The sequence below is a fragment of the Thamnophis elegans genome, chromosome 5 (genome assembly GCF_009769535.1).
Source record: "Thamnophis elegans isolate rThaEle1 chromosome 5, rThaEle1.pri, whole genome shotgun sequence".
NCBI lineage: Eukaryota > Metazoa > Chordata > Lepidosauria > Squamata > Colubridae > Thamnophis > Thamnophis elegans.
The window spans coordinates 41,927,507-41,951,309 of NC_045545.1; the positions used below are offsets into that span (position 1 = coordinate 41,927,507).

A 23,803-nucleotide genomic window follows, 5' to 3' on the forward strand; every position below is an offset into this window, starting at 1 on the left:
ACTCACAGAACCGGTAGTAAAAAAATTTGAATCCCACCACTGAACCAAACCAAGGAATTAAATCTGTTTGAAAACTGTGCATGTATGCTAATGTTCATCTTGAAGAATGTAAAATGATTATATGCCCATAATTAAGCCACTTGCTTGAGGCTCCATTACAAGTACCAAACTATCTTTGGCCAATTTCAAAACAAGGTAAGTAGGATCAGAGTTCATTTGTACTTGAGTGAGATACAACCTGGAAATGTCAGGTCTGTAAATTACCTTAAAAAGGGGGGGGGAGCATTCCTGAAGATGGCAATGCAAAGCACTCCCATTTTGTTATCAACTGCCAGTCTTCAGTCTCCTTTTTTAAAGAAACAATGCTGTGAATGTAGTAGGGGTTCACCTACAAAGGGTTCAAAAGAAGATGAATTATTGTAATGGCATCTGTTTCAATTTTGGTTCATGCCTGGGCAGGACAAAAAAATCATACTGCTACTGCTCATGAATGCCCCAGGACAGAACATGGAGGGGAGAAGCATGATCTCTCTGTCCTGCTGGATCCATTAGCAGCTTTTGATAATTTCGATCATTACATTCTCCTAGATTCTTGGGGGTTAGAAGGGAGAGCGAGCACCATTTGGTTCCACTCTTTTCTAAGGAACCAATTCTCCTTGGTTATTATGGGGTATTACAAGTAGGCCTAGAGCTCGTTACAACCAGTTGCTTAATGCAGGGGTCTCCAACCTCTGGGCCACGGCCCACTAGTAGCCCATGAGCTTACTTGGATCTGGGAATGTGAGCCACACCCATATTCCACTTGTGTGAGCAGCAACATCCGCATGTGCCTGCTGCTCCTGCAAATTGACCAGCACACACAAGCTTGGCAAATGTGCCTGCAGAATCCTCTCGGGTCAACAAAGCCAAAAGGTTGGGGGAACTCTGGCTTAACAACTGTTCAAAATTACAAGTGCTTTATCAGTGTTTCTGGCCTTTCTAAAATGTAATGCCAACCTCACCCCAGCCCGCCCGGCATGGCTGCATTTCAGGCATTTGGCATTCAACTTGTCTTCATGACTGGTGGCAATATGTGACTGTGATATGTGACTTTTTTCCAGTTTCTGGCAAAAATTCTCCCTTTCAGAACACTGGGTTTGCATTTATGGCCATAGTGTTCACTTAATGTCCATGGATTCAATTAAAGACTGCGGTGATTTGCTTAATGACTTCAAAAATATAGATAAAATCAGGTCATCATATGGGAGCCTCAAGTTACAACTGTACAACTTATAACCAGAATTCTGGTCCCAATTGTGGTCCTAAGTCAAGGATTACCTATATTTTGTTTAACATCTTCAAAAATTCATTAGTCAGCAGCCACATCAATAAGCATGTATCATACTCAGTTGGGTATCTTCAACATGAGCCAGTTGGGAGACACAGAAAAAATCTTGCCTCAGTGCCTGGAAGCCTACAAAATCTGGCATGGAGAAAAACAGTTAATGTCTAACTCAAGCAAAATGGGATTAGCAGCACATGGTTTCCAGCTTTGATTCTGATTGGGTGTGTGCTCTATCTAGGGCAGGGGTGTTAAATTCAGGGAGTCATTTGACCTAATGTGACTATTCCCCTTTGCTAAACCGGGCATGAGCATGGCCAGCACGTGACACATTTGGCCCATGGGCCACGAGTTTGACAGCCCCGATCTAGGGGCATACCTGAAATCTGTGGCTCTTACTAAGAAAGCTGAGAGAGGCTGGGGTCATTGTGCCCTTTCAGCTTATAGGCAGTAACTGTGATAATTTATCAGGCAATATATGCAATCCACCTGGGGCTACCTTTGAAAAACTGGTATAAAAATGGCTACCCATTTATTATAGGTCAAATCTGTTACGACCATGTTACTTTGATTACAAGTGATGCGCTGGTCATCATTTTTTCTAGGAACAGTTGAAAGTGCTGCTGATTACCCACAGAGTCCTGAATGCCTGGAACTTGATTATTGCCAAGCCTACTTCAAGTAGAATCTGCCCACTCAATATAAGCACACAGAGAAGCCATGTTGAGAGCTCCTATCTAACAGAAAATCTAGAGGACAAGACTCAGAACTGACCATTTTCTGTTTGGATCCCTCCCCTTCCTTTAGCACTGTTTTTCTTAAGAGGCTAATCAGGCCCTAATGTTCATGGTATTTAAGAGGACATTCATGTTCTTATTCCCATTTTTTTCTGGGTGCAATTCAAGATATTGTTTATCTCATATTAAAGCCCGAATTGGCACGGGGCCAAGTTATCTGCAGGGCCTTTCCCCTGAAAACATCTATCTGTCGCAGTAGGTTGGCCTACTGTTATCTGATGAGATCCAGGAAGCAAGTCCCTTCCAAAGCTGAGCTTACCCTGTAGAACAGCTTTCTCCAGGAGGCATAGATGTTTCTTACTCTCCTTGCCTTCCAGATGGCCCTTAAGGCTTGATTCTTCTCTGAAGTGCTGGGTCAGGAGTGGGAAGTGAACCCAGCATTTGTGATTTTGCAATGGGATTGTTATAGCTATCACTTGGCGATATAACAGGGTTTTAATGTTTTGCACTTTGTTATCTGTCTACAGTACTTGTTGTTAGCCACCCAGTTATTTTATATCACATGGGCATCCATATAAATCTTTCAAATACATATAAATGTTCAAGAAATAAATTATATCTTTCAGTTTTGTCAGAGCTCCACAGAAACAAAACACAGACATCTCATACCAAACAGAATGTAAATCAGGCTTTTATTATGTGTTGTGTTGTGTTTATTAGACTTGTATGCCACCCACTCCCGGAGGACTCCAGGCGGCTTACAATAAAAAGGGGAAGGGAATAAATAAGACAAACAACATTTAAAATATAACAACATTCATAGTTACCGTGGGGCTGGAAACTTCAACAGCTCCCGCTTGCCGGAGCAGCAAGGACTTAGTGGCTTTACGGAAGGTCTGGAGGGTTGTAAGGGTCCGGATCTCCATGGGGAGCTCGTTTCAGAGGTCCGGAGCTGCAACAGAGAAGGCTCTCCCCCGGGGGGTCACCAGCCGACATTGGCTGGCAGATGGAATCCGGAGAAGGCCTAGTCTGTGCGATCGAATCGGTCTTTGGGAGGTAATTGGCAGGAGGAGGTCTCTCAGGTACCCAGGTCCGATGCCATGAAGGGCTTTATAAGTAATGACTAGCACCTTGAAGCGTGTCTGGAGACCAATTGGCAGCCAGTGCAGCTCGCGGAGGATAGGTGTAACGTGGGTGTACCTAGGTGCACACACAATCGCTCGCGCGGCTGCGTTCTGGATAACTGAAGTCTTCAGACACTCTTCAAGGGCAGCCCCATGTAGAGCGCGTTACAGTAATCCAGTCTTGAGGTCACGAGGGCGTGAGTGACTATCTGAAGGGCCTCCCGGTCCAGGTAGGGTCGCAATTGGTGCACCAGGAAGACCTGGGCAAAGGTCCCCCTGGTCACAGCCAACAAATGATATTCTAACGTCAGCTGTGGATCCAGGAGGACTCCCAAGTTGCGAACCCTCTCTGAGGGGCGTATGGTTTCACCCCCCCCCCCAGGCTAAGGGATGGAATAGCTGGACCATTTTTGGGAGGGAGCATCAATAGCCACTCGGTCTTGTTGGGATTGAGTGCAAGCTTGTTCGCTCCCATCCAGACCCTAACAGCCTCCAGGCCCTGGCACATCACTTCTACTGCTTCACTGAGTTGGCACGGGGCGGAGAGATTCAATTGAGTGTTGTCCGCATATTGGTGGTATTTAATCCCGTGCCGTCGTATGATCTCACCCAGGGGCTACATGTAGATGTTAAATATGAGGGGGGACAGGACCAAACCCTGCGGCACCCCATAGTTGAGGGGCCTAGGGGTCAACCTCTGCCCTCCGACCAACACCGACTGCAACCTGTCCAAGAGGTAGGAGGAGAACCATCGTAGGACGGTGCCTCCCATTCCCACCTCCTGTAACCGTCGCAGAAGGATACCATGGTCGATGGTATCGAAGGCCGCTGAGAGATCAAGGAGCACTAGGATAGAGGAGTAACCCCTATCCCTGGCTCGCCAGAGATCATTGATCAGCGCGACCAAAGCAGTTTCCGTGCTGTAACCAGACCTGAAACCAGACTGAAAGGGATCCAGATAATCGGCTTCATCCAAGGACCGTCGGAGTTGAGAGGCCACAACTTTCTCAACAACCTTCCCTACAAAGGGGAGGTTGGAGACTGGACGATAGTTGCTCAAAATGGCTGGGTCCAGAGACGGTTTCTTCAGGAGGGGTCTCACCACCGCATCCTTTAGGAGGAGCGGGAAGGATCCCTCCCGGAGAGAGGTGTTAACTATCGTCTGGATCCAGCCACATGTCACCTCCCCGCTGGTCAAGACCAGCCAGTATACAGGTGGAGGCACTCACTGCTCCCATGGTCTTGTCCACTTCCTCAGGAGCGACAAGTTGAAACTCACTCCATAAGCTCCGCTCAAGACCTTCCCCCGCTACCTCGGCTGGTACCGTGCAATTGGAGTCCAGGTCTGTCCGAATCCGAGCGACTTTATCCGTTAAATACTGAACAAATTCCTCAGCTCTACCTTCTAAAGGTTCATCTGCATCCCTCCCTTTCAGAAGGGAGCGGGTTTTCCTAAACAAGGCGGCTGGGCGCGATTCAGTGGATGCAATAAGAGCGGCAAAATGCGAACATTTCGCTGCCCGTATTGCCACGAGATAGGCTCTGATATAGGCTCTCATCAGTGCTCGGTCTGACTCAGATTTACTGGCCCTCCAGCGGTGCTCTAGACGTCTCTTTTGGCGCTTCATCTCCCGGAGTTCCTCGGTGAACCAAGGAGCTCTCCTGGATCCGCTACCTCGGAGAGGTCGCAAAGGCGCAATTCGGTTTAGAGCCCCCATCGCCGCAGTATTCCAGGCAGCGACTAAGGACTCCACCGTACTGTGGGTGAGAGCGTCAGGTATTTCTCCAAGCGCCGTCTGAAATCCCATAGGGTCCATCAGGCATCTGGGGCGGAACCACCTAATCGGTTCCTCCTCCCTACAGTGGGGGATTGGTTTCCGAAAGTCAAGCCTCAGTAGGAAGTGATCAGACCATGACAAGGGCAAGATCTTAATACCCCTCAAATCTAGATCACGCCTCCACTGCTCCAAGAGGAATACGAGGTCAAGTGTGTGACCCGCTGAGTGAGTCAGACCCCGAATTACTTGAGTCAAGTCCATGGCTTCGCAGTCTCACACCCTCCAGATCAAAATGTTATTAAATGTTAGGTTGTAAGCATGATAGGTTGTAATAACCTAATCTCATCTGCAAGCCTCCCTTGAGCACACCATGAATCGCTTTGGCGAGATAGACAGCACAGAAGTTTAATAAATAATTATAAATAAATGAATGCTACTTGAAAATTGAACATTTTTAGATGATTTTGTCATGGAAATTTTGAATTTTGATTTGTTCTATTTGGTTTCCAATTCTTTTAATATATACTACCATAGGAAACCATGAACTGTGGTTAGGGATCTACATGACATATAGGTAATATGACATAGGCACTATAAATCACTATAAATTGCTTAGCATGTGGAAAAGTTTCTCTGTGTTAATTAGATTAAAATCTGTTTTTCAGAGATGCTTTTAATAATTATTGCTTTCACAAAAATGTTCTGCCTACAGTGGATTTTTTAAATAAATCTTTAAAAATCACCTACTATTTCCTCTGAGTTACTTACAGCTTACCATACACGTCATCACTACCATAAAGTTAATTAGTCAAAGAAAACTGTTCAAGAACAGTTTGGTCACATATTCTGATATTGAAGAAATAACATTTCAGCCTTATTCTGACTTTCCTGCATCATCTCAAAATTAGACTATTTTAAGTATGTAAAAAATGTATTTAGGCAGCAGTTGATAATTCAGAAGTGGGCTTTAGAGACCGTACTTCGAGTAAACTAAACTTCAAATGATTTTTTTGCAGAAATATTCCCACTCACTTCTGTTATGTGCCATGAAGCAAGACTTCTGCCTGAGAAAGCAAAATATGTGCTACCCCGATTGAATTGCTATTGTGAGCTACAAAGGTAAAGCACAATAACTTCCCCCTAGAACACGGGTGCCAAACTTGCCGCTCCACGTTGCTGGCACATGACCTTTCACATTTTTCCCATTCGTGGAGCTGGGGTGGGCGTGGCCTGTGTGTGACACCTCCAGCCCACAGGCCGCCAGTTTGACACCCCTGTCCTAGAATGTTCCTGGCTTCTTCGATCTTGTATATTAATTATTTTAGACTTTTATCCCATGTTTATTATTGTATAAGTAACTCAAGACAGTGAATATACATAATACTCCTTCCCCTTCCTATTTCCCCCACAACTATCATCCTGTGAAGTGGGTTGGGCTGAGTATGACTGGCCTAAAGTCACCCAGCTGGCTTGATGCCTAAAATGGAACTAGAATTCAGTCTCCTAACAAGGCCAGCACCTTGACCACACTACACCAACTTGCACAAATTGTTCTTTTGACTCTTATAATAGGGCAGAGAAGGGTGATATAATATTGCACATGTCACAAATAGATTTTGATATTTCTCCTGAAATGCTTTATAGCTGTGTTAACTCAAATAATCACTACTATGCAATTTGTATTTTGGCCAGAACCTCTATTGTTTGTTGTTCTTGTTCTGATTCAAGGAAGGTAGAATGAAAGATATTCTAGACTTGTCTCCACTGTAGCCAAGAGTTCAGCATCAGTTCTCCTTACCTAAGGATCCCAATATCACCCTGCAACCTATCCTTCCATTACTGGTTTCTTTCCTTCTCCCTGTCTCATCTCCACTGTTAATTCCACATTGATTATTAGCTTTATTCATCCTCCATTTCTTATGTTTTCCTGGCTTTGCATTTCCTACTGCATCAACTATATGGCTTTTGCTGGTGGTTACTGAATGAAGCTGATGAACATGTAACAACTGACAGTAGTCACCCTTTGTAGAATACTTACTGCAATTTTCATTGCCACATCCCACAAGTTAAGCTTCTGCCAGCTACTTGTTTCCAATCCAGAAGAACATGGTGTGTCCTCAGAAGTATAATGTTGCAGAGGAGCCAAAGTCTCCAAAAGCTAGGCAGCTAGGAAGCATGCACATCCACAAAGGAAAATTGAGAAAATTAATGGCAAAGCATTGCATAGAAAGGTGTTTAATTACAACAGCTATATTTGGAATTGTAAGATGACTTACTAAAATGCAGAAAAAGAAGATAGTTCTGCTGATGTGGCTCTTCGAGGAAGTGGTGGGGGGAGGATATGGAAAACTAGAAAAGGACTGTGGAAAACCACAGGAACAGTTGCAAGGACTGCAGAGCAATTCAGCAAGGGAGAAAGGAACATAAAACAATATAAATGCAGTGTGAATGAGAGAAAATGTGAGTTAGAAGCCAGATATATGAAAAATATGTGCCGAGAGTAAGAGGTAAGCCAAAATATGAAAGGCATTAATTGGAAGTAATTAAAAGGGTTCCCCTCATAAAGCCATTTTGTCAAAACACCTATTATACTTCATTAAAACTCCATCCCATCAAGCTAAACATGTTTACATCTCTTATGATGTAATATGTAAATATCATTTTAATATTAATATTCTATTAAATGCAGGAAAATGTGATGCTTCTTAATGAGGTAAAGAAAATGGAAAGTAATCTTTCTCATTCTCATACATACGACATAGACACCGCACATCTACCTATAGGGAAGTGGGACAAATTAAAAAGATGGTAAGAAAATCAAAACAAGAAACTGAATTCAAAAAGCACACACCGTCAAAATCTACAGAAGTCACTTGTACTCATGAGCCAAATGTCATATCAGAAGCAAAAACAGACATTTCTACTGAAGGCCAAGGCTGTGCTGTATGTTGAAACAGATGTGTGAAGGCAAATGAAACAGAAAGGACTCCACATCTCAGGCGGATTCCTAGCAAAGGGCTAATTGCCCATGCCGCCTCCGATCAGGTTCAGTTTGGCCTACTAATCAGTCAGCCACGATTCCCAGCAAGAACCTGACTAGCCAACTAATATTTCAGTGTGCCAGAAGGAAATTAATGCAGCCCATTACAAGGACTGGTAGGAGAGAGGGACAGATATTTTTATGCCAGGAAGAAGAAATTCAATACTTGTTCCAAAAGTGCAGCAGATTCCTCACATTTCCAGCTTTATTCTGCACATGCTCCTTGCAGTTCAATTTGCTACTGTTACCAGAGCCAATACTCCATGTAGACCAGGGGTGTCAAACTCACATTGTCACATTGCCACATATCATTACTTTTTTTCCTCTTCGCTAAACTGGGCGTGGGCATGGCCCATAAGCCACAAGTTTGACAGCCCTGATGTAGCCAGTCGTTTAATTTGCAAAACCACAGCTTCTCTCAATTCCAAATTTTGTAAAAATTAGCCTACACTTAAACTGATTTATTCTTTCAAAACTGAAATGGGGTAAATCTCTGTAAAATGTCAGTAAGCATCAAGCTTTGAAACTTAGCCATTACAACCATTCATTTAGTGACCATCTGAAGTTACAACCGCACTGAAAAAAGTGATTTATGACTACTTTTCATACTTACCACTATTGCAGCAGCCCCATGGTCAGTCATGTGATCAAAATGTGTATGCTTGGCAGCTGGTTCATATTTATGACAGTTGCAGTGTCTGGAGGTCATGTGATCACCTTGTGACCTTCTGACAAGCAAAGTCAATGGGAAAGCCAGATTCATGTAACAAGTGTGTTACTAATTTACCAACTGCAGGAATTTACTTAACAACTGTGGCAAGAAAGGTCATAAAATGGGGGAAAACTCACATAACAACTATGTTAACAACAGAAATTTTGGGTTCAATTGTGGATGTAAGTTGAGGACTACCTGTACATCATACCAATGTAACAGTGTAAATTACAAAATAAAATAAAGTCTATTTATATTAATATCGTAAGGGTTTTTAAAATGTATTTATTCCATTTGTATTGCTATTGTAAGAGGACTTAGAAAAATTTCTGGAATCTGTTTTCTGGTTGTTTATATTTTTTTACTCTGGGACCTAGATTATGCAAAGTAGAAGAAAACAAAAATTAAGGTTTGTATATGGTGATCAACTTAAAAATTGATGCTGGTTCTGCTGTGTAAAATATTATCTCAGTCCTGTTATAATAAATGCAAGTAAACATGATTATGACTCCGTCAGCATCTGCCTTGTAGTGTAAGTAGTAAACAAAAAAGTGTCTCATTTTTTCTCCTTTGTTTTAAATTTCAAAACAGAAGCTCGGAGGATAGTCTGCAGTAAAAGCTTGAACAAAACTAAACAAAGCATAAGTTGATAAAATATATTAGATTTCATTCTTTTTTACAAGGCAGAAATGAACATTAGCAAGCAATCAGTCCACAAAATTTCAAGAACAAGATGAAGAAAGATAAAACTGCTTTTTATAACATTAAGTCTGTAAAGGGAAGGTATTTAAAACAAAATATGCACAAGAACAGACTTTTATTTATTATTCACAAATGTTTTTCCTCTCTAAAATGCCCTATTTTTTAATGAAATCAAGAAGTCATTTTTAGCAATCATTACTTCTGATATTCCCCATGGATGAGTTTTTATTCTATTTCAGACCCCAGAGCTTCTCCCAGGTCATATTTATATGTTCATAATAAGATTGTGTAATGCTTACATAATGTAGTGTACCCAGCTTCCAAGTGTAAAATAGAAGAAAATACATTTATTTTCCAGGGAGATTCAAACTTACTTCAACTCTCCATTTGAACATATACTTGGTTACAATATAACTAATTGTTTGCCAAAATATTCTATTGCAACCCATTATCTAACTAACTCTCCTACTTCTTTTTTTTGGCAAGTTCATTCCACAATCAGATTCTGGGAGAAGATGATGTACAGATTCTATTTAAGCAGGGGTAGGATTCAGCCAGTTCAGACGAACCAGTAGCTCCCACGATCAACTGGGAGCGAACTGGTTCAGTCCAACGATCAGGTTGGCCCACCCGCCCGCCCGCTTGCTTTACCAGTTGATTCATGCGACAGAGCTGATTGCCGCGTCTCAGCTGTGTTATTCCACAGAAGTAACATAGAAGGTAAATTTTGCTAAAACTGCGCAAGCACGCGGATCACCAAATCAGTTGTTAAACCGGCAGGATCCCACCTCTGCATTTAAGTATGTTACTATAGAAGAAAAGGATCACTTCTTCTATGGATGGACAAAAAAAAAGTCATGGATGCAAATAATTGACATTAACATGTCCTTTCTCAGTAATAAACCACATAACACCATAACACAAAGAACAATAAGCCTTATATTTTTGACCAATATGAAAGGGGCTAAATTTCAAAAACTGGGCCAAAAATATTTTAAATTTACATATAGTTAATATGATTATTCCCACGTAGAGGTAGTCCTCAATGTATGACCACAAATGGACCAGAATTTCCATTTCTCAGCAAGGCAGTTCTTGAGCTGCACCCAATTTTACAACCTTTTTTGCCACGGTTATTAAGTGAATCTTTGCAGTTGTTGTGAATTATGCAGTTGCTAAGCGACTCCAGTTTTCCCCATTGACTTTGCTTGTCAGAAGCCATCCGGGAAGTTCGCAAATGGAGATCACATAATCCCGGGATGCTGCATCTATTGTAAACACATGCTGGTTGCTAAGCACCCCAATTTTTACTCTGTGACTGTGGGGGTTGCATGTGCAAGGATGGATTGTAAATCCCTTTTGTTCAGTGCGGTTGTAACTTTGAACAGTCATTAAATGAATAGTTGTAAATCAAGGATTATCTGTATTAAATATTATTCTGATCCTTGACTTTTTACAATACACTAAGTGAAAATAAACTACATTTTTATTGTTTAGTATGAGCCAGTTGAGAGGGCTTTCTTAAACTTTAATTTATTAGATGTAATGACAAAAATGTCTCTCTTATTCCCAATGATTCAATTGTTAGGGACACTGCTTCTGTCCCGCTTGAAGAACCAATTCACATGAGGTCATTTGAACTGTTCTAGCTGTTCTAGATTCAGAGTGAGCCATTAAAAAATAGAAGATACAGTTAACACAATGGTATAGTAGGAAACTCCAAACTATAAAGACATCCCATGTTCCTATAATATGAACCTCTGGATGGAAAGTTGTTGGCAACCTGCTAGGAGTACTTAATGCAATGAATCATACTATATGACTCACTGATCATTCAACTCTCTCATTCTATTATCTGTAATTCAAAATCTAGTTGCTAGAAATATAACATTTCAATGCAAACTCTTTAAAAGGGTATATAATATGTATTTCAGATTATAAAACAGTATTAATATTGTCCTGTTTTCAAAAATAGTACAAGCCATATTTTAAAAGCTTTGGTTTTTTAATATGCTATGTCAATGCTTTTATTTTTTAACACACATGAAAATGTCAAAACAATCTGAAGTTACACAGTTAGCTTAATTCCTTACTCTAGCCTCTCTCAAATGTCCAGTGACTCCCCTAATCCTTTAGGTATAGCACAATATTCCAGAATAAATTCTAAAGAATCAATTATTATTTTATATTGCTTATTATCTTTCATATAATTAAAACAGGGCCAAATTTTGCTACAAAATCATTTAAGTAATTATACAGATGGAGGATCAGAATATACAAACAGTAAATACTACGATACATATTTCATCATTGAAAAGGTAGCAATAAGAACAGGTCACAATTCTTACAGAATTTCTATTCCTCATAGACAGAATCTCTGCAAGCTAAATATATTACTATGATTAGAAGACATGCCTGATGCAGCATTTTATTTCATAGAAAATATCCAGTTGTAATGATGTAAGTTTCACACAGAAGGAATAATCTAGCAATTCAAAGAGGAGTTAACATAATATGGCTATGAAAAACGTTCGTAACTATTCCCCTTTCTAAATAAGAGAGAACGAAATTCATTAACTAGGATATCAACACATATACAGTGAAGAGTAGAAACATAGAATAAGAAAATGTAATAACTTCCTACTTTCACTGGGAATTGTGCTAATTGAAAATTATTTTCATTTTTTAAACCTCAAAAGCATTTATAATATGATTCTATGACATGTATAACACAATTTTCAATGTAGCTTACTTTCCAAAGTAAACAACATTAGCACTGTACCCTAATATTACAATGTCGTATCATCTCTCTAATGACTTACGCTTCATTACCCTGCATGCATTTAGCAGGTTTAGTCAAACCAACAAGAGCCAATTGTTGAGTTTAATCAAATCCTCTGGATATATGTATTATGTATTAATTTCTAATATTTATAATAAATCATACTGTCCATTACAAAGCACCAAAATAATGTATAAAGTAAAATTTTATTAAGACTCACTTATTTTGTTAGTAGAAAAATGGAGGAGTATGGAAAAAAGTCATACAATTTTAATGACTGTTTTGTTCTTGCTATGCACAGTTTTAACAGAGAAATGGTATAAAACATTCATATGTGTAAATATAAAAGATGTCATATCATTTGTTAAATACAGAGAGAGAGAAATGACAATTGGGATAAAATCCTTTTATGTTAGAATCCATTTCAAGATAAACTGTTCATCCCATCAAACTTATCCCCAATTCACTAAAGGTAGACAGGACAAGAGGAGGGAAAGGCCTGATTGCTAGAAATAATTTTACTAGTGATAAACACTAAAATAATAGCTTTCTCTATTTCAACTCTAAACCTTAAGACAACAGGATCAGAATCTCAAAGAGTATGATGAGAGAAACTTAAATGAGACAAAGTAGATTGGAATAGAAAAGATTCATTAGTAAATATTTGGAATTTTTAAATTTAAAAAAATAGTTTAGGGAAAGAAATGGGAAGAAGTAGCTGATGTCTAACACTTATCCTTTTCCCCCTCTTATCATTTAGTCCCTGACAAACACGGGGAGGTCAAAGGTCAAAACCATAATTGTTGAATACTAGCGCGGGAAATACAAGCGCGCGAACAAGGACTCTTCCTGATTGGCTCCCGGGCAGAGCCGGCTCAATCCTCGCCCTGATTGGTCGAGCTACAAAGGACTCGTCCTGATTGGTTCCCGGGCAGAGCCGGTCCAATCCTCGCCCTGATTGGTCGAGCTACTCGACGCCCCATTGGTCCCTCGCTCAAACCTGGGGGTATAAATATAGGGCGCGAAATACGCCTCGTTGAATCGTTTCCACTATGAGCTGAATAAAAGTCACTTTCCTCATACTTCTTGTCGCGTCCTTCCCTTCGCTCCAAGATGTAAAACTGGCGACGAGGATGGGATTCCGATTCCCGCGACCACGAAGAAGAACAGCCAGCTGCCACCGCGTCTGAACCAGCCAGAACGCTATCGTCAGACCGAGAACTCCGGCAGCGAACGCGAATTTTTCTTCGTCCTGCCTCTCCCCTCTCCGGCCCCACACCACGATGGCGTCATCGCTTCCTCCTTTCGCGCCATTCGGCGGAGCCACCGGAGAATCATGGGACGGATTCATGGAGCGGTTCGAGTGTTACCTGATCGCTTCGAAAAACCAGGCTCAGACCGATGAGGAGAAATGCAGCTTCTTCCTGTCCTGCTGTGAGCCGTCCATGTTCGCCTCTGCGAGAGCCCTGGCCGCCCCGAGGCCAGCATACAAACTTGGGTGGGCCGAGCTGATGTCCAGGCTGAGGAACCACTACGCTCCCTCACCCTCTTTATTTGCACGCCGTTTCGCTTTCCGCCGCCGAGTACAAAGGGCTAATGAATCCATTAGCCATTTTCTGGAGGCCTTGCGCACTGTGGCCGCCCAGTGCGATTTTGCAGACCTGGAGGAAAACCTTGCGGAGCAGTTTGTGTGCGGGGTCCGCGACGCACACTTACGCGGCCGATTGCTCCGGAATCACAAGATTACCCTGATGCAAGCCGTGGAAATAGCGCGAGCCGCCGAACTCTCCGAGCAATCCACGGCCGACATGGAACGCCTCCAGCTAAACCCCCCCGCACAAACCGTCGCGGGGCCGCTCGCCCAGACGAACCTCGTCGACGATCTCTCCCCTGCCGAAAACGAGGAGGAGGAGGAGGAGGAAATCGTCGGCCAGATGAGGCTGCAGCCCAAACGGAGGCCACCCCAGCAACCACCGGCACCCGTTCAGCCGGCCTCAAACGCACCTTGCCGCGGATGCGGCGGCCGCCACAGCCGCACAGCCTGCCCGTACCGTTCTGCCGTCTGCCGCCGTTGCCAAGGAGAAGGACACCTCGCCAGAGTATGCCGGGCTCCCCTGCCAGCCCCGTCGTTTATGCAGCCCAGCGACCAGCGCCCGGCACCACCACGCCGCCAGCAGCCACGTCCCGCGAGGCGCACTGAGGACTGCCACTCAACCTACCAGCCCCCCAGCGCCGACTGCGTGGTCTACCAGGCATCCCCCGTTCCCGCCGGCCACCGGAAAATAAGCACCGCCGTCCGTCTCGAAGGTCAGCTTTGCCAAATGGAGGTGGACTCCGGTTCATCCCGTTCTCTCCTATCTTGGGCTTTGTTCTCCCGCCTTTGCCCCGGGGTCCCCCAGAGAAAGCTGCGCCCCGCCAGGGTCTCCCTCCTAGATTACCAGGGAAATGGGATTCCCACAGCTGGGTTATACCACATCCGGGTGGAATATGGAAATTTTAAAGGGAAACTCCCAGTTTTAGTCGTAAGGAACAACCTGCCCGCCCTCCTGGGGTTAGAATGGTTCTCCGCTTTGGGCCTCACCATAGAAGGGGTACACAGGGTAGTTTCCCTCCCCGTAGATAGCGTCCTAGACGAGTTCTCAGATGTGTTCGACGGGAAATTGGGTTGTTACAAGGGTACCCCCATTTCTCTCTGCCTCGATCCTCAGGTCGCCCCCGTTAGGCTAAAGGCACGCAGGGTCCCTTTCGCATTGAGAGCAAAGGTAGATGCGGAACTCGATAAGTTAATTGAACAAGGGGTACTCGAGCCCGTAGATCACGCCCGCTGGGAAACCCCCATAGTCCTCCCGGTCAAACCCGACGGATCGGTGAGAATATGTGCCGACTACAAGTCGACCATCAATTTGGCCCTACAGGCAAACCCGTATCCGGTTCCCGTAGTACAGCACCTACTCCACTCCTTAGGACAGGGCCGCATTTTCGCTAAGCTAGACATGGCACAGGCCTACCAGCAGCTTCCCGTAGACGACGATGCGGCTACAGCCCAGACTATCGTCACCCACCGCGGAGCTTTCCGTTGCCGCCGTCTGCAATTCGGCGTCTCGGTCGCCCCTGGGATTTTCCAGAGCCTCATGGAGCGGTTGCTCCACGGGCTCCCAGGCGTCGTTCCCTACTTCGACGACGTCCTGGTCGCAGCCCCCAGCCACTCGGAGCTCCTGAAAACGCTGCGGGAGGTCCTCACACGTTTCAGGGAGGCGGGACTGAAATTAAAGCGCAGCAAATGCGAAATTGCAGTTCCCAAAGTTGAATTCCTGGGGTTCCTCATTGATGCCCAAGGCATCCACCCCACTCCTTCCAAAGTTGCCGCCATCAAAAACGCACCCGCACCCACCTCTAGGGCGGAGTTACAAGCATTCCTGGGGCTCTTAAACTTCTACGCCCCTTTTATCCCCCACAAGGCGTCACTAGCTGAGCCGCTACACCGTCTACTTGACCGGTCAGCAGCCTGGAAATGGGGTAGCCGTGAAGCGCACGCGTTCGCGGCTATAAAGGATATTTTAACTTCATCGGCAGTCCTAATCCAGTACAGCGATAGGATGCCTCTAATTCTGACTTGCGATGCCTCCCCCTATGGCGTAGGGGCGGTGCTGAGCCACGTCCTCCCAAACGGCTCAGAAGCCCCCATAGCCTTCTATTCCCGGACACTCTCCTCCACGGAGCGGAACTACAGCCAAATCGATAAAGAAGCCCTGGCTGCAGTGTCCGGCATTAAGCGTTTCCATGACTACCTTTATGGTAGAAAGTTCACCCTAGTCACGGATCACAAGCCCCTCCTGGGGCTACTGGCGGGTGACAAGCCGACTCCCCCCATCTTGTCCCCCCGCATGACACGCTGGACAGAGTTCCTAACGGCGTACTCGTATACGCTGTTATACCGTCCGGGCAAACAGCTAGGACACGCAGACGCCCTGAGCCGCTGCCCCCTGCCAGAGACGGACACAGCCCACGTGCCCGCGCTCTCTATTCTGTCCATTGCCGAATCCGACCTCCCCGTTTCTGCCACGGACGTGGCAGCCTGCACAAAGGCTGACCCCGTCCTATCTCAGGTCGCTTCATGGGTTTTGAGGGGGTGGCCCACGGAAAAGGTAGCGGAACACTTCCGCCCATTCAAAGTGCGACAGGCCGAACTCGCCCTTCACGGGGGTTGCCTTGTCTGGGGGGATAGGGTAGTGATCCCTACAGCCCTACGAGCACGAATCCTGCCCGCACTCCACAAAAACCACCCAGGCATAGCACGAATGAAAGCCTTAGCCCGTAGCTACGTATGGTGGCCCTTGTTAGACACAGAAATCGCAGACTACGTAGGCCGATGCAGGATCTGCCAAAACTCTAGGCCGAATCCCCCCGTAGCCGCCCCTCGAGAGTGGGAGATCCCTAGAGGCCCATGGTCCCGTTTACACATCGACTTTGCCGGCCCCTTCCACGGCCGGAACTTCATGATAGTGGTCGATGCTTACTCCAAGTGGGTGGAGCTAGTAATCATGACCTCCACCACAGCAGAGAGTACAGTAAGGGCCCTCCGTAAGATGTTCGCTACCCATGGGTTACCGGATGTGATAGTCTCCGATAACGGGCCCCAGTTTACCTCCACCACGTTCCAAGAATTCCTGGCCGAACAGGGGATCAGACACGCGACCACAGCCCCCTATCACCCAGCTAGCAACGGCCGGGCGGAGCGCGCAGTTCGCTCAGCAAAAGAAGCCTTGGGCCGCATGGACCAGGGCGACTGGCAAGAAAGAGTAGCGGCCTATCTCTTGAGCCAGCACTCCATACCCTGCCCAACGACCAACAAAAGTCCCGCGGAGCTCTTGATGGGTAGGAGATTGCGAACCCCCCTAGACAGGCTCCATCCACTTTACGCAGGAGATCCGCCAAGCAACCTGGGGGCCCTTCCGTCCCACGCGTTTAAGTTAGGGAATCCTGTATGGGCCCGTTCATTTTCCGGGGATCCACGGTGGGTTCCCGCAACCATCACAGCTCTGACCGGCCCCTGTTCCTTCAGGGTCGGCCTGGCCGACGGGACACAATGGAGGCGACACGTGGACCAGTTAAGGCGTCGCCTTCCTGCGGAAAGAGACGGCCCCAGCTCCCCAGAAATCTGCTCTCAACAGGAGCCACCCCCATTGACTCCTTTCCCCACGGACCGTTTCCACCCGGCGAACGGGGGTCAAGCCGTCGCGAACCTTCCGGGCAGGCGCACCCCAGCTGGCTACTCCTTTCCGCGGAGCCCTTCTCGAGACTCTGAACCTACACCCCAACCGGACTGCACGGGGCCCCTACCAGACACCCCGTTGGCCACAGAGACGCCACCCCAGGCGGACGGACATCGGGCACGGGACCCGGAGCCAATGCCCTCTCGCGGGGCCGCGCCGTCGGCTCAAGCCCCCACCACGGACACGCCTCCGCCAGCGGTTCCCCCCCCGTCGACGACCGCCGGGGAACCACGGAGATCGGGACGAGAACGCCACCGTCCCGCCTACCTACAAGACTATGTTTGCCCCTCCTAAAGGAACTCTATGACTGGGGGGGGAGGGGTGTTGAATACTAGCGCGGGAAATACAAGCGCGCGAACAAGGACTCTTCCTGATTGGCTCCCGGGCAGAGCCGGCTCAATCCTCGCCCTGATTGGTCGAGCTACAAAGGACTCGTCCTGATTGGTTCCCGGGCAGAGCCGGTCCAATCCTCGCCCTGATTGGTCGAGCTACTCGACGCCCCATTGGTCCCTCGCTCAAACCTGGGGGTATAAATATAGGGCGCGAAATACGCCTCGTTGAATCGTTTCCACTATGAGCTGAATAAAAGTCACTTTCCTCATACTTCTTGTCGCGTCCTTCCCTTCGCTCCAAGATGTAAAAATAATATTTGAGACAGTTATCCAACCTTTTAGGTATATATTATGGCCACCATTTTGAGGTTACTTAAAATTATAAATGGTTATGGCCACTTTCTCTATACCTTTGGATATTTGTGATAATGCACAAAACTATCCAATCAGCAAACATACAAACAGCTTTATTATATAGAATGTTCTGTTCTATTATATAATGGTATATATTGTATCACTATGTGGCAATAAACCAACCCTCAAAGATTAACACAGCAGAATTCTCAGAGCTGTTACACCATCAATTTCAGAAAGAGAAAGAAGATTGGAATAGAAAAGATTCATTAGTAAATCTTTGGAAAGGTTGCCATCCCTTTTTTAATTTAAAAAAATAGTTTAGGGAAAGAAATGGTGATCTCATCAAAGTGAAATAAAATAGTTTTTTTTATTTTAAACATACTTTTAAAAGATATATTACCTGAGGCAGATCTCCTCACTCTTAATTGTAAGACTGGTCCTGCTAGCCAATATCAGGGCCCAGTATTCCTACTTTTAAATAAAAAGAAACTGAGACAAAAAAAAATACACAAAACAGCAATAAACGACAAAAGCAATATAAATAATGCTCTGTAAGCCTAAGAAGAAATTTCTTTTGTACAATACAAAAAAAAAGGTCTTCTAATAGGTGATGCCAGCCAAGCCACGTTTGAACTTTTCTGTGGCAAACAAGTTTCTCTCCCTAGGTTTTAAGATATGCTCCTAGGATTGAGGAAAGTGGCTGGATTAAGAGTTCATCTTGCCCAAAGATAATAAATCCATAATTGTTCATGCAAATACAAACACGAACACACAGTGGAAGGAAGAACAATAAATATTTAGTGTCCGTATGTGCCCCCTTCCCAGTTGTGAGAAGATAAACACAATGTTTATACTTGCTCAGTACTCCTCCGAGTCACCATTACAAGCCCTCAGAGTTCCCCATAAAACAGCAATAAGCGGAGCCTAAAAGGAAATCGGGAAGGCGGGGGAGTAAAAGCTAAATCACCAGCGTTTCCCAAACAAATGAGAAATCTGGCTGTGCGGCAGAGACTGTGTTGGGAAACATTGAGAGGCTGAAACCACCCCTGCCCTCCCCCACAAATGATCAATTAAATGCCGTCCTTATGCCAAGGGCCAGGCATGGCCAGGCAAGCGGGCTGCCGCAAAGACAACGGTCCTCTGGATCAGTTCTGCATGACAATTGATGGGAAGGGGCAGGAGGCAAGGCCCATCCTCTCACCATGGTGATTAGGCATTCCAAGTGTGCAAGGCAGCCTCGGCACACATAAAGAGAAAGGGAAGCTGGAGACCTGAGGAGGCGAGCCAGGCCAGATGGTCCTGCAGCCGGCAGCACTGGAGCAGCTCACACCCAACTCTCCGCCACATTAACAGGCCCAAGCCTTTCTTTATGCCAACATCACAATTAAACAGAGCAAAATGGCAAGGAGGTTCAGCAACAGTTTGCTGACGGGACGGGTGGTCATAATGCAGCAGGAAAGGGCTCCGACAACCTGAGAAAATGTAGTGTACATTTCCTTACTAAAATATGGCCCATCAGAAAGGCTCTTTTCTTGAGATGTAGAACTAATTTTCTACATTTAAAATTCACCACAGATATGCATTTAGCCATTCTACTAGAGATACAGCCATTTCCATAAGATGCTTTTCTAGTATGTTTTAAAAATAGACCTGATATTAGATCATGTCTAATACCTTTTTGTAAGACAGGTTTACTTTTCTTCTTTTAACAACTCTAAAGTACGGCATCAATTATTTAAAAAAGAGGTCCTCGGCACATAACTGTAAAACAAGCAAACAATGTATACATTTTGAGTGTTGGATAATTGGAATACACCCCCACCTTACTTTAGACCCTAGTGTGTAAACACCTGGTCAGCCTCTGCTCTATTGAGGTAGCCAGAGCTAAGATGAAGCTTGAGTCAGTTGTCTAATATGCTAAGAGAAAAGAAAAACCAGAAATTAATACATTATTGTATTAATACATTATTGTTGCTACTTGGAACTTTAACTCAACAGAAGTTCGACTTTCTTAAATATTTCCATTGATTAGTTTCAAAGTTCTTGAAGTGATTTCCAAAACCAGTCCAAATACTGAGGCCCAACAAAAAAGTCCACTGTCTTCTGTGATATAAAACTGTAAAAAAAACTGAGGTAAGAATAAGAAAACAGACTCTCTCCACCACCTATAACTGTCTTAAACTGACATTTTTAAAAACTTTATTATGGGACATTAAAAAAATAAACTGCTGCTGATAAATGGTAAGAAGCAAAATTGCAAAAATATCTAATTAATAAATTAGAGTCTGTTTCATCAACAATAAACCAAACTTGAATAAGTGCAATAAAGGGGAGGAAACAGTTCAAATAAGCACAATATGTAGACTCCAAATAAAGGCCAAGGCCTTACATTGTAAGTTCATTGGGAATGAAGTTGGGGAAGGTTCATGTATAAGATAACAAATTTTGAAGTTCCTGGAAACACTGCAGTGCTTTTGCCAGTGGAACATTTTGGTGTACATGATCCAGCTGATGTTAAGACTCTCCACTTTTCTCTCCTGAAAGGACATACTGTGATTATTAGTCTACAAGGCCTTCAGTAGGAATTAAAAGATAAAGAAACTATTTTTAAAAGTTACAGGGATCTGTTACACAGGGACAATGTTTAAATCTATTGTAGTTGGATATTAAGGTCAAATCATTATTTGAAGAATCCAATAGAAGGTATCTGCAGATGCCTCTGCACTACACATAGAGTGTAAACCATCTCCCCCCATGTGATTAACACTCTCAGTGAACATAGAAGCATAGATACCTGGATAAAATATTTATCTTCATAGACAAATTCTTTATTCTTCACGTCTTTTGTGCACAACTCGTGTGGGTTCTTTTCTGGACCACAGGGAAGGAGAATATTTACCATATGCTGATGCACTGATATATTCAGAGAGGCAGATTGTAAAGTTAAGCTTTACATATATTCACATTGCACTTCCAATTTTGTCACTAATTCTGGGTAAACTTTTGTATATATAAAATATAAAATCTGTAAATATAAAATCCACAACAGCTATGATTCAACTCAATATATTAAGCCATTTTTTAAAGATCAAAACATACCCAGAAGGCAGGACTCAAAGCAATGTTGACCAATGTAAATCTTAAATAACTTCTCACATGGTTAGGGAATCAATCTAGATTTACATGACTAATTAACAGAGATAAGACTCTTGTCTCCAGAGAATGTAGACATACTGTATTGTTCTTAGTATCTTACTAATAAAATGAGATGCCTGCATTTATGCTTGTACAGTGATACACTTTGCCCTTTATTAAATTCCATTAGCTTTGGATGGCATTCCTGTTTTTTAAAAACAAACACTTCCCACAGTTTCCACAAGCTCTAAGCTTGCTGATTTGTATTATTTTTCATTAAAAACAAATGAAGCAGCAAGTGAAAATCCCAAGTTTGAAATTATAAGAAATAAACAAAGAAAGAATAAAGTCTGCTGGTGCCAGACAAGGAATGTTATGTGTTGTGATTGAAGTTATTCACACATCATGCAGTCTGATCCCATTTCAGTATATGGAAGGCTGCAAATAAACAGAGCCAAAATATTTTGCCGAGTGCCTCTTGGAGACATAAAGGTTTGCTAATGCAATGGTTTTTACTAGCTCCCTTAATACAATTTTGCACATCAATTTGTCTATATAATCATTTCTCTAAAATGTATTGTAGACTGTTGGTAAAAAGAAACCTTATTTCACAGAGAGGTTTATATATGTTATATGTATAAAAAAATTGATACACATTTGAAAGGCCTAAATGACTAGGAATTTATAAAAGCTGATATGCCACATTTTCATTCATGTGAATATGTGTGCATTCTTCTGGTTCTATTCAGAACAGTAGAATAATCAGAAATCTATCTCCATCCTCAGCCTCATTCTAGAAACTACCAACAAATAATCTTTCACACACGGGTTATGTACAGTTTTCTTGTTCAAGATTCTGAAATACCCAAGAATATATAGTTCTATGAAAAAAGACCTAAACATGCCAAGGGTATTTGAAGGTTATAATTACATATAACCAGGTTTGTTGCTCCTCAGATAGAGATACTTACATATTTATACAGATAAATAATAAAATGCCTTTAAAACTTGTGACTGTTATAATAAAGTTTTAACTAGATGAAGCCATTATTTACTCCCAAAACTTAACCTAGTGAGTGCTAATTGTAAAACCTGTTTTATATTTTACCTGGACAGGCTGGTATGAAGCCAATTTTGGTCTGCTTTCCATGAAATTGAAATCAATTTTGATTTATTTTTCATAGCAAAGAAAGAAATATCAAGAATGAATAGACGATATGATCCTATGAAGGTGTTAAGATACAAAAACCTGTTTGTAAAATTTTTTACTTTTGTTTGTAAGTCTATATATCTCCTTCATCCTTTAAAACTGTTTAATATGGTTTCCCCCAAACATTATCTGAGAATTCATGAAAATATTTGTATAGAAAAACCACTAAAAAACCTAGTTCTTCTGAACTGTGTCCAAATTTAAACACGTTTACCTCTGACTCAATCACTTTCTAAACACTGTTCAGTGAGTTCATAAAATATTTGTTCATTTATGCCACTATTTAACAGGAGCAGTTAGCAAGATGAAGCAATTAATACTCTAAATATATTTAATTGACAGAGCCAGCATTTTAAAGATGACTTCCAATATGCATTATCTGCATTAATTTTGTATTTGTAAATTGCTATATTTACATTAGTAATGCATACTGTTTTAGATTATAAAACATCTTTACTTGGGGGAAATCTATCTTTTCTTACCTTTTAAACTTTATTATTTCTCCCACCTTTTCATACACACAACACACACAACACACACACACACACACACACACACACACACAGACACTTGTTGCACTCAAACATCAAAGACAACAAGAACATTTGGGTGGTTCTCACTCAGCTAAGCCACAGTATGGAAAAAGCGCACAAGCCTTTAGTGCAACATGTAGTTTCGTCTTTGAGGAAGCATTCCACACAAACACTGACATAAAAGACAAACTCATAACATATTTCAGAACCAACAAGCAATGGATTTATAAGGCAGGTTGATTTTATGGTGACTTTTATTGACAGGGTACGGAGGCTTTTGGCAGATGCCTCATAGCACTGGGACGTTAACACAGCGCCTAATTCAAGGAGACAGCCTGAGGAAGCAGCACCGACAGGCAGAGAGTGGAACTATGTCTCTATTACTCTCCTTGGTGTCATAAAGAAAAAGAAGAAAAAATGGTATCCAACAGGGAATCAGGGAGTGCTCCAATTTTTTTTTCAAAAAAAAAATTTTTTTTCCTCCATCTTACCACTTCTTAAAAAATGGAAGAAAAGAGACAAAGCAGTATGAGAAACTACAAAAGGAACTAATGGGAAGCAAGGGTGGGAAAACTAGCTTAACATCTAAACTACAGTATGTTTTCAAATTGGGAACAAACAAGCCTGACTCGAACACTGCCTTATCATCAATATATTAGATAAGTACTTCTTGATCTACTTTCCTCTAATGAGGTAACTTACGGCATTTAATAAGGAAGGGATTACTTGGAGAGAGGAATGCTCCAGTAGATCTTAGGTGAATAGGG

At 43.2% G+C, this 23,803-nt stretch overlaps 1 protein-coding gene across 3 annotated transcripts in view; it reads right to left on the minus strand.

Annotated features, from left to right (window-relative positions):
- RNF220 (ring finger protein 220) overlaps positions 1 to 23,803 on the minus strand; it is a 402,605-nt gene that overhangs the window by 377,575 nt on the left and 1,227 nt on the right. The gene's annotated exons all lie outside the window — the stretch shown is intronic.